This window comes from Cryptomeria japonica, chromosome 6 (genome assembly GCF_030272615.1).
Source record: "Cryptomeria japonica chromosome 6, Sugi_1.0, whole genome shotgun sequence".
NCBI classification, from domain to species: domain Eukaryota; kingdom Viridiplantae; phylum Streptophyta; class Pinopsida; order Cupressales; family Cupressaceae; genus Cryptomeria; species Cryptomeria japonica.
This window is the reverse complement of record NC_081410.1, coordinates 494,596,232-494,611,995: the sequence shown is the minus strand read 5'-3', so window position 1 is coordinate 494,611,995 and position 15,764 is coordinate 494,596,232. Positions and strand designations below refer to the sequence as shown.

At 34.4% G+C, this 15,764-nt stretch overlaps 1 protein-coding gene across 2 annotated transcripts in view; it reads left to right on the top strand.

The window, feature by feature from the left end:
• Positions 1–15,764, top strand: part of LOC131052783 (protein BUNDLE SHEATH DEFECTIVE 2, chloroplastic) — a 155,717-nt gene that overhangs the window by 124,069 nt on the left and 15,884 nt on the right. Inside the window, exon 6 of one of the 2 annotated variants that reach the window (XR_009358243.1) lies at positions 3,555–3,586. The exons of the other annotated variant lie outside the window; for it this stretch is intronic. The gene's annotated coding sequence lies outside the window, so the exon portion shown is untranslated. The remainder of the gene's footprint in view (positions 1–3,554; positions 3,587–15,764) is intronic. 2 annotated transcript variants of the gene reach the window in all.

The window sequence follows — 15,764 nt, the reverse complement described above, 5'->3', positions numbered from 1 at the left end:
GATTTTGCTATTACTAAGAATAACCTAATCCTAATTGGTAGATTAGCACCTCACTCTCCCACGCCATTCTTTCCTAATATTCAACTTCCATACTAGCCCACATCTATAGAGTGGCTTACAAATCTCCCACTTACGATTCCTATTCCAACAAGGCCAATACCAAAATACCACTTTTCTAAACATGAGCCCTTGGTTAGCTTGATGAAATGAGGAACTTGCTTAAAAATATGTCTAATGAGGTTACTTCTCTCAAAAAGAAAAATTAATGTGTAAAGACCATTGTGTCCTAAAAACCAATGCCCTCAATTGCCAAAATATGAAAACTAGGGTAACCAAGACTATAAGTTAAAACTACTAATAAAGGCCTATACTTTAGCCAAATAGGGTACCTAGTTAACCCTAAAACTAGTTGGTTCCTATAGAACATTCATTACAATAAATTCCATATGATCCCAATAGATAGCTAATAGTAGCCCAAAGCAACTATACCTAGGAGGTGGTTGTGTGGTGTTAGGTCTCTATTTTGCACCTCATGTTCTTGTTGCATATGCCAATAACTATTAATATCAAATTACCTCTTTTTCTATTAAGAGTCAAAATGCTAATGAATGCATCCACTTGTAGGTGGTAGACTTACCTAGAATCGTCAATACTAGAAAAAGCCTTGGTGACTTGGGAGGGGTGTGAATCTTATGCTTGGAGTGAACCAATGACAACTACTAAGAAGCAACAAGTTTGATTTGAGTATCCAACTAGAGCTAAAAGAAGGTGACGAAAAGTCAAGTGCAACCAAAACAACTAGTACCAGTAGACAAATGAAATGGGTAAGCTCTATCGTTTGGTGTACTTATGACCTCCACTTATAGGCCCACAACCCCAATTGGTACAAAGCTCAAGGAGCTTGGAACTTCTAGACCATTAGAAGCCTATCCAAGACAAAACGGAGTGGTGTTTTTCACAACAAAATGTCAAAGAGTGCACTTGGCACCCAATATGGTTTGATAAGCACAATCAAAGTGCTCCCTCAACTTTGTGGATGAACTTAAGATGTTAATTGTCAATTGTTGCACATTGAACTACAACTAGAAGGGAGAATCTTGCTTGCCTCTATGTAGTTGTGTGTGGGTTTCTCATGTGACCATGAGTAGGGTTACAACTTTCATCAATGATACATTCTTACTAATAGAAAATAATAATCCATGGAAGAGTCAAGAATCTACTAATGTGTCCATTCAATATAAAAAAATTGCTAATATAACAATCAATTCCAACCTTTTATCTTAAATTTTCTATATATCCATGTTGTTGTTCAATATAAACTGGATAAACATGCAAATAAAACTAGGATTGCTCTTGCATACCCTTCATCTTGTTTGATATTGAGGCGGTGACCTTAGTCCTTAAATTATAATTTCTTCACCGTCCCTGCAACATATAATAAACAAGACATTCTCATCTCCATTGTTTTTCCCATGTAAGAAAAACACGCTGGACAAGGCGTGTTGAACAGAATTAAAATAAACGGCATACCACAGCCGCCCAAACAAAAAACTCCATTAAAAAAAGCCTCATAAAAAGCATTCTACCATTGTAAACAGGTCAGCAAAAATATAGCATAATATAAGAGAGAGAAAAGAAGAGCAATATATTGTGAAACATTAGAATGGAGATTATGCAGCTTCTGATTATTGTGCTTGTAATACTATTGGGCTGTTGTGGCTGTCACTGCATTCATTCTCATTTCCTCCAAGATTATGACTTTGACTCTGCTCAGGATGACCTCAATTAAGACCAAAAATTATCTGATTTGTTTTTGCAGTGGCAATTACAATGCTCTCTTGTAAGGAAATCATTATATTTTAGATCAATTTTTGTAATTTTTATATTTATGGTAAGGAAGAGTGTTTTAGTATGTTGATATTTTCTCTGTCACAAATTCAATCATTACATATATTCTTATACACTATCATGTCATTAACATGTTTATTTATTTCAATATATTCATTCTATTTATACATTTATCATATCCACATACATGCATACTTCATATATTTGATTTTTATATTGATTTTACGTTTTGTTTTAATATTTAAGATCATTTTTTTATAGTTTCAAGGTTGATCATAATGGTTGTGTGCTTGATCCTTTCAAATTCAAATTTTAATTTCAAAATTGACTTTCAAATTCAAAATTTGATTTCAAAATTGACTTATAAATTCAAATCTTAATTTCAAAATTGGCTAACTCTTGTGTAATACCCTCTTGTCAAAGATTGACCAAACACAATTTTATGTGATTTATTGCTATAGCCTTGTATTTGAAAGCATTCAATACATTCATTTTACATCCATCTAAGAATTGGCAAGTCCATTTTCTTCATTCCACCTTAAGAACATATGGATGTTTGGAGAGTTCTATTTTCAATTATTGACACGTTTTAATGGGTTGACCTAAGAGAATGTGCTCCATAGTGACACAATGACAATCCTATCAATGAATTTGAAATATTCGAATAAGATAAAGGAATAGAATTAGTGAAGATTAATTAGGCAAAAGTAATAAAATAGAATTTTATATTTCTCAATATTGAAATTTAATCTAAAGGTTCAATCTATGATCTTGATCTTGATCCAAACCCATCGACTTGATATAAATCTGATATAAGTTTTGATACATTTCATTGATACAAAAATCACATTTCCAAATTAGTGTTACTCTAATTAATTTTTTTTTAACATTTATATTCTTCCAAGCATAATAATTAGACATTAATTAATAAAAATGGTTAAATACTTGATTGATAGAATTTACTAATTTGGATTAACCATAAAAAAAAAAGGTTCATTTCCCTTTTACAACATTATAACCATTTTTTTATTGCCTTCCAATCCTGATTTTATATTGATGCATCATAGAATTTCCCATTAACTATAGATGTTGTTTAATAAAATATTTAGATAAGATAAACTGCGTGGCATTTGGACCTTACCCTAAATTACTTATAAATCAAAACTCTTAATCAGCATCCTTATCACAACATTTTTTTTATTGCGTTGACTAAACTAGCTACCTCACATTCTATTTTAATTTTACTAATATTATTTTATCCTCTTTTTATATTCTACATTCTACTAATCTACACCAAACTTCCACAATTGCTTTTCTTACATTTGAAAAACTGCCAAATCTCCACATATAAATTTATTTTTTTTTCACTTAGCAACCCAAGTGCTGACTTGGTATCCCTCTTTTGCAACCATTAGTTGTATTGAATTATTTTTCACCAACCTACATAATAGAGAAGGGAGTGACATTCAAAAACTTAAAACCTTTTGTTAGTGAATTTAATAAAATTATTGTCTTATTGAATGGCTTTTAATTTAAATATATTATTTTATTAATTTAAATATATTATTTTAGACTCACTTTTATTCATGTTCCTAATTTGATTAGGGTACAAAATGATTATTGATAATTTAAAGATGTTCTATTTTTTTATTAAAAAAATTATTATGATATTTTATTAGAATTTAATTACATTTTTTTTAAATCAGATGTTGTTCTATAAAGTCTTGATGAATTTAAGGTAAGTGCATTCATTTTTATGATAAATCGATGTTTTTTTAAAGAAAAAATGATCTTTGGAGTAAATTTGTGCGCATTGATAGATAATGTTATTTTTACCTTACTAATTATAAATGAATAAATTTTTTTTTGGATAAATTATTAATTTGATATAAAAATACATAATTTAGATGAAAATTCATTATAATGAAAAAGGCTATAGATTATTTTGTTTGACAAATATCAACCTTAATTATTCTGCATTATGTATTATCAAATGAACAATGATTAATGGCTTAAGTTGTATTTTGCAAGATAATCATGAAACCCACATTTGGGAATAAAAACTTAGGAATAAGCCTCTATTCATTGTATTTGTTGACATCAATGCTTTTTATTAATACAGTAGCATTAACTAGGGTGTTGACCCTTTACATAGCCAAAAGGCTATCAAATTTAAACAACCCAAAGGCGGCAAACAAACCAAGCAGGGATGCAGACCCCAAACAAACAAAGTCAGACATGCCAAACAAACTCGTTAAACCTGCAACAACCCAACCCATCTCAAGAGTGGGGAGAAATACCCAAAACTTGACGAAGGGGGGGTTGGGAAAGGGGGGTAGATTTTCCCTTCCGCCTGTGACAAACAACCATCTAGGCAACACTGTCATTAGGAAAATTCAAATAAAAATCAGGTGGGGAAGACTCTGTAGAGTTACTGCCAGACTATTGTTGCAGAACAACAACAAGAGCAGAATTTACAGGAGAAGAGCGAAGCTGTGGAGCAGGAGCAACAAATGTAGGAGCCAAGGGGGCAGAAGAGTCCACGATAGTAGTAACATCAGCAAAGGCTTCATCAACAATAAGGGGCACCTCATCTCGAGAGGAGACATCATCCTCAGAGGAGTCAACAGAAGCAGACTCAGAAGCATTAACCGTCAAGCGATCTTCAGTAGCAGCACCTCTGAGGCGAGAGAGAGAACAATCCGACCCTAACCTATTCCGCCAATTAGAAGAATTAACAACACCTTCCATCAATGTTTTGTATAACACAATTTGGTGTTTGACCCTAACTTATCATGCAATTTCATTGTGATGAATTGTGATGAGTGTTACTTCTCAAATCAATATTCTAATAGAGATATATTATTTGATTAACAATGATTAATGGTTGATGTTATGGTTTAGAGATAAATAAAACATTAACACACATACAAATGCTTTTAGCAAGTTTTAAAATAAAACATCAACTATTTGAGTTATAAAAATGAAGGGTCATACATAGACATACAAGTAGTTTTCAAAAAATTTAAGTATTGCCAATCACCATTGGTAAGTAGTTTGTTTGATAAATATCTGATGCAGTCAAGGTAGGGAGATCCAATGAAGGACATCCCATCTTTGTAGCCTAACATAAACACCATGCAAAGTATACCGATAACCGATAGCACAACACCAGATAACGCAGAAAGAACAACCGGTAACATCACATAATGCACAATCGGTAACCAATATGAATAATTCATATAACAGTTTGAAGAATTACATATGCCACATGTTGGATCGCAGTCCAGGATACAAACAATGCTTACAACACAAACATAAGATCCGCAGATCAACCACATATCAAACCGGCCTCCAAAAAAAATCTGTCAGTTCAACCCTAATCCAGACCTCAGCCCTTCCGGCTTTAGTCCATCGGACCAGAATCTCGCCAGTTCTACATCTTCGCTTGATCTCTAAAAATTGTCTTCTATCTTCTGTCTTTTGTCTTTTGTCTTCTCTATCTTCTCAAATGATTCACAAACTTCTATTTATACTGTCCACAAATAATAATAACTTGATCAAGTCGGCCCAAAGACCAATCAGTTCATGAAACGTGCAAACAATAACATGTCGGCTCAAATCATTAAGAACAACTTCCAATGCACAAAACATCATGCGGTCTTCCGGGAACATCGGAAAGGACCCAAGAAACATAAATCAATGATTTGCAAGTCACGAGAATCAACCGCAACCCGATCCAACTTCTCTCAACACATTGCAAGACTAACCGGTATGAACATATCAACCGGGCCAATACCGGAATCAATATCTCACCGGAATTAAATCCAAATGCCATGAAAATCGAACATGACAAAGATAACGAACATAAGGGAATAAATCCAAAACCACAACACTAAAATCTCAAACACGAAGATCTGCCACGATCTCCAAGCAATTCCACTGCTAACTGCCCAACTGGTAAGAACTACACCAGTGCTCCTACATCAGACTCTTGGGGTTAATTAAAAAGTGAGTCCCATCACTTGATCTAGTTCGGCGATCTATCAGTAGATACTTGCAACTGCTTCGGGGGTTCGGCAATCAAACTACAGCTTCCGGTTGCCTCTCCACAACGATCTATCAGTCCACTCTGCAGCCTGCATCAATCGGCGATCTGTTCAAGTCTCCACCCACTAACTACCTCAAGCTCAAGCTCTAGGATTGGCGATGTACCTACAAACCTTGCTCTGCCTCACGATCGACAATCTAAACAAGTCCACAAGTTGCCTCAACTTCTTTTCCAACCAACCGGTGCATAATCAGGTCTTCCTCCAACAATAGGTTCATAAACCAACTCTAATACTATTTGATGTTTTTAAGGTAGGGAGATCCAATGAAGGACATCCCATCCTTGCAGCCTAGCACAAACACCATGCAAAGTATACCAGTAATCGGTAGCACAACACCAAATAAAGAAGAAAGAACAACTGGTAACATCACAGAATGCACAACTAGTAACCATTATGAACAATTCATATAACAGTTTAAAGAATTACATATGTCACATGTTGGATCGCAGTCCAGGATACAAACAATTCTTACAACACAAACATAAGATCTACAGATCACCCACATATCAAATTGGCCTCCAGAAACAATATGTCGGTTCAACCCTAATCCAGACCTCAGCCCTTCTGGCTATAGTCCACTGGACCAGAATCTCGCCAGTTCTACATCTTCTCTCGATCTCTAAACTTTGTCTTCTATCTTTTGTCTTATGTCTTCTCAAATGATTCGCAAACTTCTATTTATATCATCCACAAATAATAATAACTTGATCAAGTCAGTCCAAAGACCAACCGGTTCATGAAACGTGCAAACAATAACAAGTTGGCTCAAATCATTAAGAACAACTTCCAATGCACAAAACATCATGTGGTCTTTCGGGAACATCGGAAAGGACCCAAGAAACATAAATCAACGATCCACAAGTCATGGGAATCAACCACAATCCGATCCAACTTTGCTCAACACATTGCAAGACTAACCGGTAAGAACATATCAACCAGGACAATACTGAAATCGATATCTCACCGGGATTAAATCCAAATGCCATGAAACTCAAACACGACAAAGACAACGAACACAAGGGAATAAATCCAAAACCATAATGCTAAACTCTCAGACATGAAGATCTGCCACGATCTCCAAGCAATTCCACTGCTAACTGCCCAACTGGTAAGAACTAAACCGGTGCTCCTGCATCAATATCATAGATCTAATAGCTTGTGGATATTTTAAAGATAATTGTGAATTGTTTTTCAACTTTGCACATGCATTCATCAATACTTATCTGGTATAGTACAAAGATTCTAATTGATGAGTGATTCTAAGATAATATTAGATATATTATACATTAAAACTAAAAAAGTCCAAGACACAACTACCACACTTCCAAGAAATCTAACAATGAGGGGATCTATATAGCTAGCTACTCTCATATACAATTGTTTATAACATCAATGATATCTATATTATCCTTTTTTCAAACTAAGCAAGAAAATATTTACAATGTTTAATTTTGCATACAATAATGAAATGAAATAAAATTCCACTAATGCGAAATTCGACCTCATCATTGGTGGATGATGGGATGCAATATTTAGCGTTCTTACTCCAATGTCTCCAACCTCCACTGTTAATTAGCCAACTATTATAGACCTTTTATTTTGGTCTCTTCTATGGCTTGCATCTTCTTAGTTATGAGGTGGATTGCACTATTGGCAAAACAAAAAGTTTTATGAAATTTTTCCTTAAAAGAGAAAATTTTCAAGTCTCTTACCATTTATAGTAACATCTAACCTATATCTACTTGTTTCTTCATCAAGCAATGGTAATGAACTCTTGAAAAATGCTTGTAGGTCTCTTCATTAGAAATACCAATAAAATAAGCATCATCTAGTCATTATCCAATGCAATCTCAATTGCTTAGATTCTTGGAGTGTAGAAATGGTGTCATACAATCCTATGAAACCTTAAAATCCTTCACAAACTCATCATTCTCTTGGTCATCCATAAGAGCTTGACCAACAACAATATCTATATAGGCAAGATGATGAGATCAGAAGGTAGGAAACAACAATTGATTGTCCATCCAAATATGGGACACTTGTGAGCTCACTTGACAAGTGTGTGAGCAAGTGTTCAATGTAAATTCACTAGGTGTCTCACAAAGTGAGGACACATGTCTCAACCACATGAGGTGATAAAAATACTAAAATTCGCTAAGTGGATACTTAAGTAATGTCAATAGGACTATCTCTAGGTATGCTATAACCTAACTAGTTTGATAAAGCCACTATTTACACCAACGCCCCCCTAAAGTGAAACTTGGAGATTTCAAAAAGAGGTGTGATAATTTAGTCATATTTGGGATTTCGATACCCTTAATTGGGATAGTTAGAAAACCTTTAAAAGAATATTTAATTTAAATAACAAATTAAAAGGGTTTGTGGTTTTTGTTAAATCATTAGTTTCCATTGATTTACTTTTGCAATTATGCACCACTTTACAATGTAATTTCTTAAAAGACTGGTTGTGGCTTGATAATTGCTATTTTTTTATTTCCTTTAAAAAAGATTTATCTGAATATCCTTTTGAACATGGATTTGAATCCAATATAGCACAAAATAGAGTTTATATTTCAAGAAAGGAAGTGGAATAACTTGAGTGCTCAGATTTGGAAGTCTAAAGTTGAGGTAAATGTCCAAATTTTTGCTGGGAAAATCCTACACTACAAGCTTCATGTCAGAGATAGATTTAAATGTTTAAAGATATAGCCATTTAAATTCCCTTAATGTCAATTCGTAATGAAATCTTAAAACATATTTTTCGAGACTATATAGGAGACAAAAAAAAATGAAATATTTGTTTATTATGCAAGTAGGGTTTTTGAAAGGGATCATACCTTTGTAATAAGCATTAATCAAAAAAGATCTACAAAGGACAACCAAGTGAAACAACTAAAGCATAGCTAAAAGATTCAACATCAAACAAACAAACAACCCAAATTCAAGGTGGTATGAAACCAAATTTCTCTAGAGATTTTTGTTGTATAGTGCATAAGTTTTCCAACTCTAAACTTCTTTTTTACACATGGAGTATACATAATCTCACAAGCAGGTTTATCAAACCAAGTATCATTGATATATGTATCCATCTCTATATAGTCAACAATGACTTTACTCCCACTTTCATTTTTTTGTACATCCTTAGTGATAATGAATACCTTTACAACAGCTAGACTTTGTTCCTTTTTCCTCCTGACAAAATGGAATTTTTTTGTTGCTAGGGCAACTAATAGAAAAATGACCCACTTTACAACAATAATGGAAAACTACAAAAAATTCTTCAATTTTTATCTATTGCACCCAAACACCATATTTGGATGAAAGGGTAACCTAAGTTGGGGGCTCCTTTTTTCTTCACAAGCACACAAAAAATGAGCAAAAAACAAGTGCTTAAATTTTGTGATTGAATTAAGATTATAGTATTGCCTAAAAGTATTGACTATAAGCATAAAAACTTCATCTTAGTATTCCAAAGGAAACCCTAGAATTATAACCCATACATGTTACATGATGAAATCCTCACTCATAGGATTAAAAATCAAAGACCATTTTTGTGGAAAATACCATTCTTCCCCAAAAACCAAGGACCAATAGAAAAGTCTTAAATCAATCATTGCTAATGGAAAACAAGAATAAGAAAAAAAATTAAGTATAGAGATGTGACCTTGATCTGACTTCTTAGGTTCCATATCCTAGTCATTCACCTTCTAACAACATCAATATTGCAAACAATTAGTACATAATCTCCCAACGAGTGATTTGTTGAGACAAGTAGCCGCCTTAACAAAAAGTGGATTAAGGAAAGCTATCTTTCCATCTGACTCAATCTCAATAGAGACAACCTCATCAAATTCACTATCAGGCTTCTCATTTGCAAACCTACAAAATAGCAAAAGTAACATGGACATTCCCATTGAAAGAAGGGTAGCCCAAGGGAAAGCACCCTCTCAACAAGACCCAACAATTTAATTTAAAACTCCATCAAGATTTTCATTCTTAACCTGCATAACAAAATAAATAGGCTTACCCTATAAAAAGATGGGCAACCCCTAAGGCTACACCCTCGTCAACAAAAGCACCAGCCTCAACACAAGATTAAATGTGATGTTAACAAGGATCACTTGCATCATTCTAGATATGATCCTCCAAAACCCTTGATGTGCAAATAGGAGCAACAAAATGGGTTCAAGAAAAAATATTATTACCTAGCTAGTCCATAGAATTTTTGGGAAGGATCAAGAAATCCCTCCTTAGGGTAAGCCCTAAATCACATGACCTAGATCTAGCAAGAACAGGCCTATTTGAAGACTTATGCACTTGAGATGTTTTTTGTCTTAGATCATTCCACATCTCCTTGAGTGAATCCTCTTCACCATCAGAATCATCTAAATCACACCTGTAAAGGGCCTTTTATTGTGCCTCAAGTCAAAGTGCCATGAAAGGGACATCCTCTTCATCATCAAAAGGGAAGAAATCAACAAATTGGAAGCCCTCCACATTATCAACTTCAAAAGGGTTGCCATTTGTAGGATCACCATCCTTGTCTCCATTATCTTCTTCATCTAAATTGTCCATACTCATACAATGTGCAGGGAAAGCAAGCCCTCCCCTACATGAGCATGTCAAGGCTAAAATCAGAACCTTAGAGGGAATGTCAAAGTGTTTTGGCAGTGATATTGGTGTCAAACAAGGCTGCCCTCTTTCTCCAACATTGTTTGGGATATATATTGATAAGTTAGAAGAATGACTAAACAATAATAGCAGAGAAGGAGTCTAGTTGGATAATTATGTAATAAAGCTACTTCTATATGTAGATGATCTCATCTTAATAGCTAAATTTGCAAAGGGTTTGAGAGAACATTTGAAGACGCTTGAAGCCTTTTGTGAGGAAGTAATCTACAAGTGAATATTAGCAAGACCAAAGTTATGATCTTCTCGTTGACAAGAAATAAAAAGATACAAGATGATTTTCTTTTTTAAGGTAGCCCGATGGAAGTGGTGAATGTGTACAAATATCTCGGACTTGATTTTCACAACAAGCTTAATTGGGAAATGTGAAGGGCAAAAAGAATTCAAGGTGGATGGAAGGCATTGTACTCGCTAAAAAATAGATGTAGAAATGCAGAACTTTGGGATTGGAAAAGCAAGCTAATGCTTTTTGGTCTGTTGGTCACTCCAGTGATTCTATATAGATGTGAAATTTGGTGCAGCAGTATGTTAGATTAGAAATGGAGACAATTAGAAAGAATCTAGAAACATCTAATCATAAGTAGTTTCAAAATTAAAATTGTTGTTCCATATGAGATTTTATTGGCGGAAACCGACAGCTATCCCTTGGAAGCCTTAGCGATGGTTCGTTTGGTAAACTATCTAAAGAAGATTCAAAATATGGGAAAACATCATTGGCCGAAGTTGATTATGGAGGAAAGACTAGATATAAGGTAGAACATGTGGATGAAAAAATGGGACATTAGTATACAAGAATGCCCAGACACCAATGAAGAAATTAAAAAATTGTGAAGGAAAAATTCAGGAGCAGATTATGGACACAACAAGATGGGCGTAAATTTTTTTATTCTATTACAGAATTCAACCCCACAAGAGATCATGAAGAAAAGGAATACATAGGAGAAAATATTGAATGGAAAGCAAAAATGCTAATTGCTCAGCTAAGAACCAGCTCTCATCATTTGAGGTGTGAAATAGGTAGATGGATGATGTCTAAAGAAGAGTGGGAAAAGAGGACATTGCTTATTTTGCAAAACATGAGCCATTGATGTTAGAATTCGTGTAATGTGAATCCCACAAGCCCAGTTATCTTCTGCAAGAATACCTATCACACAATAAGAGAAAATTGAACAACAAAGAGAATTGAAGACAATTAACAATAATTGAATGTATTTCTCTTCTGTAAGAATACCTGTCACACAATAAGAGAAAATTGAACAACAAAGAGAATTGAAGACAATTAACAATAATTGAATGTATTGCTTTGAAATTGCTTAATTACAAAGAAGGATATGACATCCATATAAATAAATCTAACTCTAAATATAGAAACCTAAATGGTGGAGTCTACAAGATAGAGTGAGAGTTAAAATAGAATGCATGAATTAGTCATGTATGCACAAAAAACATAATAGACTAATTAATGCATGATACTCTCCGAATTCTAAACATAGTTTGCTTTTCCTAGTTTGCATTATGCATGGAGATAAATATTAATTAATTATTCATAATTAATAAATTATTTAGTGAATTAATATAATTAAGTGAATAATTAATATATCAATTATTTATTCCAACACCCCCCTGAATGCACAACTGGGGAGAGAGGCAAAAAAGATATAAGAAAAAAACATGCAAAGATGAATCCAAGATGGGCCCCGGCCTAAAGCCTGATTAGGTACCCTAAACAAACATGCAAGTTTCTCAGAAATAGAGTAAAGGAGAAAACCTCACGGGAACAAAAACTCCTCTCCAAAAGAGACACAAAAAAGAAAGTACAAAACCAATGTCTCAAGAGACTCTCTCAAGAACATATGTACTACTGACCCCCCATGAGAGAGGATCGAAGCTCCAAAGCCCCTCCAAAATGATAGAACCCCAATGTCGATGATCAAACCAATGTGGCTCCAATGTGGAGGAAACAAAGTCAATGGACAAAGTAGAGGAAAAACTTGTATGTAAGGAAAAACTGGAAGGCATGGATGTTGATCAAATGAGAATGCATGATGATCCTGTAAAGGAAGCTCCAATGATGGTGGGATAACAAATGTGTTGAATATGTCATCTAAGAGAGAATGAACATCCTTTGATATGTCTTCAACAATTGCAGTAGTGTGCTCAATGCATGGAGTTGTAATGTCTGGCAGTACTGAAGAGGAATCCTAATGAACATATGCAAACTCAATAGGAGGTGGAGGTGTAGAAGTCACAACACTGGTCTCAGGAACAACACATAAGTTCAAGTGACCTGAATTCACCTCAACATGCTCTCTTGAAAAAAAAAGAGGAATTCTCAGATAATGGAGAAGATGGACCAAAATGAGAAAAGGAGTACAATCGGGAAGAATGGTCAACTGTCCCTGTAGAAACAATGTCTCTAGTCGTGTTGTCTCTGACGTGCACTGAATCTCGAGTGACCTCAACTGTCTTCCCTGTCCCACTGTGAGCAATCTGATAAATAGAGAGAAGATTAGAAGACAAAGATGGTACACAAATTACATCATTAAAAGTATCGTCATCAATGTTGATAGAACCCTTCCCACATACTGTCATAACAGTGTTGTTACCCATCAAGATGTGTGGTGTAGGAGAAGCCTGAAAAGATGAGAAAATATCCTAAGAAGATGCCATATGGTGTGAAGCACCTGAATCCAGTAGCCATTGAGAAGAGGGTGAACTAGTGGTTGCATATAATGTGAGACCCTTTCCATTGGATTGTCCATCTGTCTGGAATGAAGGAGACGAAGAAGACCTATCAGAAGAAGAAGAAGAAGAAGAAGAAGGAATGTTGCTCTTTGCAAGAAGAGCAGTCAAATCTAAAATATGTTTCTCATATCCATCAAACTTCTTCTGATGACAATATGTCTCATTATGTCGTTCCTTTTTACAATAAGCACAAATAGGTATTTCTCTCTTTGATGATTCTCCCTTAGGAGAAGGTGAAACAGAGGTGTTTTGTGAAGTGGAATCCTTTTCTTTCCTTGTGGTCTTTGGATTTTGTTTCTTACCTTTGCTAGATGAAGTCTTCATGTCTGTCTGATTTGGTGTAGTAAGAAGAGTTGAAGCTTTTGAAGCCTTCAATGTACCTATCTGAATCAACTTGGACTGTTCTCGCATGATTTGAATGGAAAACTCATCAAGGGAAGGCATGGTGTAGTTGGAGCCCATAGCATCCTTTGTAGCATAGAAGGCAGAAACAAAGACAAAATAATTTGGACCAAGCTTTGCAAGAATAGAAAGGATTAAATGATCATCTTTCTTCTCAATACCTGACTGGTTTAGCTAAAGCCTCAAGGACTTAAGCTTTGTGAAGAGGTCCTGGATAGTGTCAAAATTAGAAGGATTAGGACATATCAACTCATTCTCCTACTGATAACTCTTGAGTGTGTCATGCTTACCAAATAGAAGCTCAAGTTGTGCCCAAACTTCCTGCGGTGTATTGCAAGACTCAACATGAAACAAGAGATCAACAAAGATACTCATACAAAGAGTTCCAAAGGCCTCATAACATCTGTTGAACCATTTCCTCTTTTCTGCAACACCTGTAGGTTCAAGTTATGTACCCTTGGCGACTCGATATAACCCCAACTTCTTAAGAGTGATTTCAATGTGAGACTTCCACTCGAGAAAATTAGAAGTGGTAAGAAGAGGAATATTTATTTTATCCATGATGCTAGAAAAAGTATAGAAATGAGATCTGGATAGATCTCTAAATCATCTTTCCGGCGATATTTCGTTTGCGAAAAACGGAGTTTGAATGCACAAGATATGCCCCCTAGAGTGCAAATTGTAACTTTTGACTTCAACTGGCAAAAAATCTTGTTAAATGAAAAAATCAGAAAAGAATACCTCCAGAAATGAACCTGTGTTGGAAAGATTTTTCCGACGATATATGGTTTGTCAAAAAATGACTCTATATGCTCAAGTTATGAGCAAAAAACCAACCACTGCTTTTTTGAACTTTGAAGGGCTAAAAATAGAGAAAATCAACTAAATTTAGAAGAGCTCCAAATTTAAAGGGTCTGTACCAATGATGTCAGCATGACATCATGATGACATCAGCGCTAATGCAATGTACTTTTGCTGCAAAGGGTTGACTTTCTTTTTTTTATTAATTAAAACTTTTTGAAAAACATGTACCCACTTGATTTTTTTATTTAAAAAAAAAAATTAAAAAAACCCAACAATCAAAGTTTTGTTTACCAACCAGTTGCTTTTTTTTTGGAAAAATTTTTGATGGAGGTGCAAGACAGTCGTATGTATTTATGTGCCTCGAAAAGTGTGTCAATGAAAATTTTTGCCCCCAATGCTCCTGTCACCAAAAATAGGCAAATTATATATCCAAATTTATGAAATCAGCCTTTTGAATCCAACCATGAGATCCTTTTGGGCCCAAAAAGCTCCAAATTTTCAGGTACCCTCTGGAATGGAAAAAAACCCTCAAACTTCGAACCCTTGCAAAATGGACTGTATATCAGATTTCAACAGAATGAAAGGCAATCCTGACTTTCTCGAGCCTTATAGAACTAATGGTAAGCTTCGAAATAACCTAAGATGAACAATTTGTTGTGTAAATGCAAATAATCTCCAAAAAAGCGAACAAGAATCTTCAGATTTGGAGCTTTGATACCATGTTAGAATTCATGAAATGTGAATCCCATGATCCCAGTTATCTTCTGCAAGAATACATGTCACACAATAACATAAAATTGAACAGCAAAAAGAATTCAAGAAAATTAACAATAATTGAATGTATTGCTTTGAAATTGCTTAATTACAAAGAAGGATATGACATCCTTATAAAGAAATCTAACTCTAAAGATATAAACCCTACAAGGTGAAGTCTACAAGATAGACTGGGAGTTAAAATAGAATGCATGAATCGGTCAAGTATGCACAAAAAACATAATAGACTAATTAATGCATGATAGTCTCCAAATTCCAAACATAGTTTGCTTTTCCTAGTTTACATTATGCATGGAGATAAATATTAATTAATTATTTGTAATTAATTAATTAACTAAATAATAAATTATTTAGTGAATTAATATAATTACGTGAATAATTAATATATGA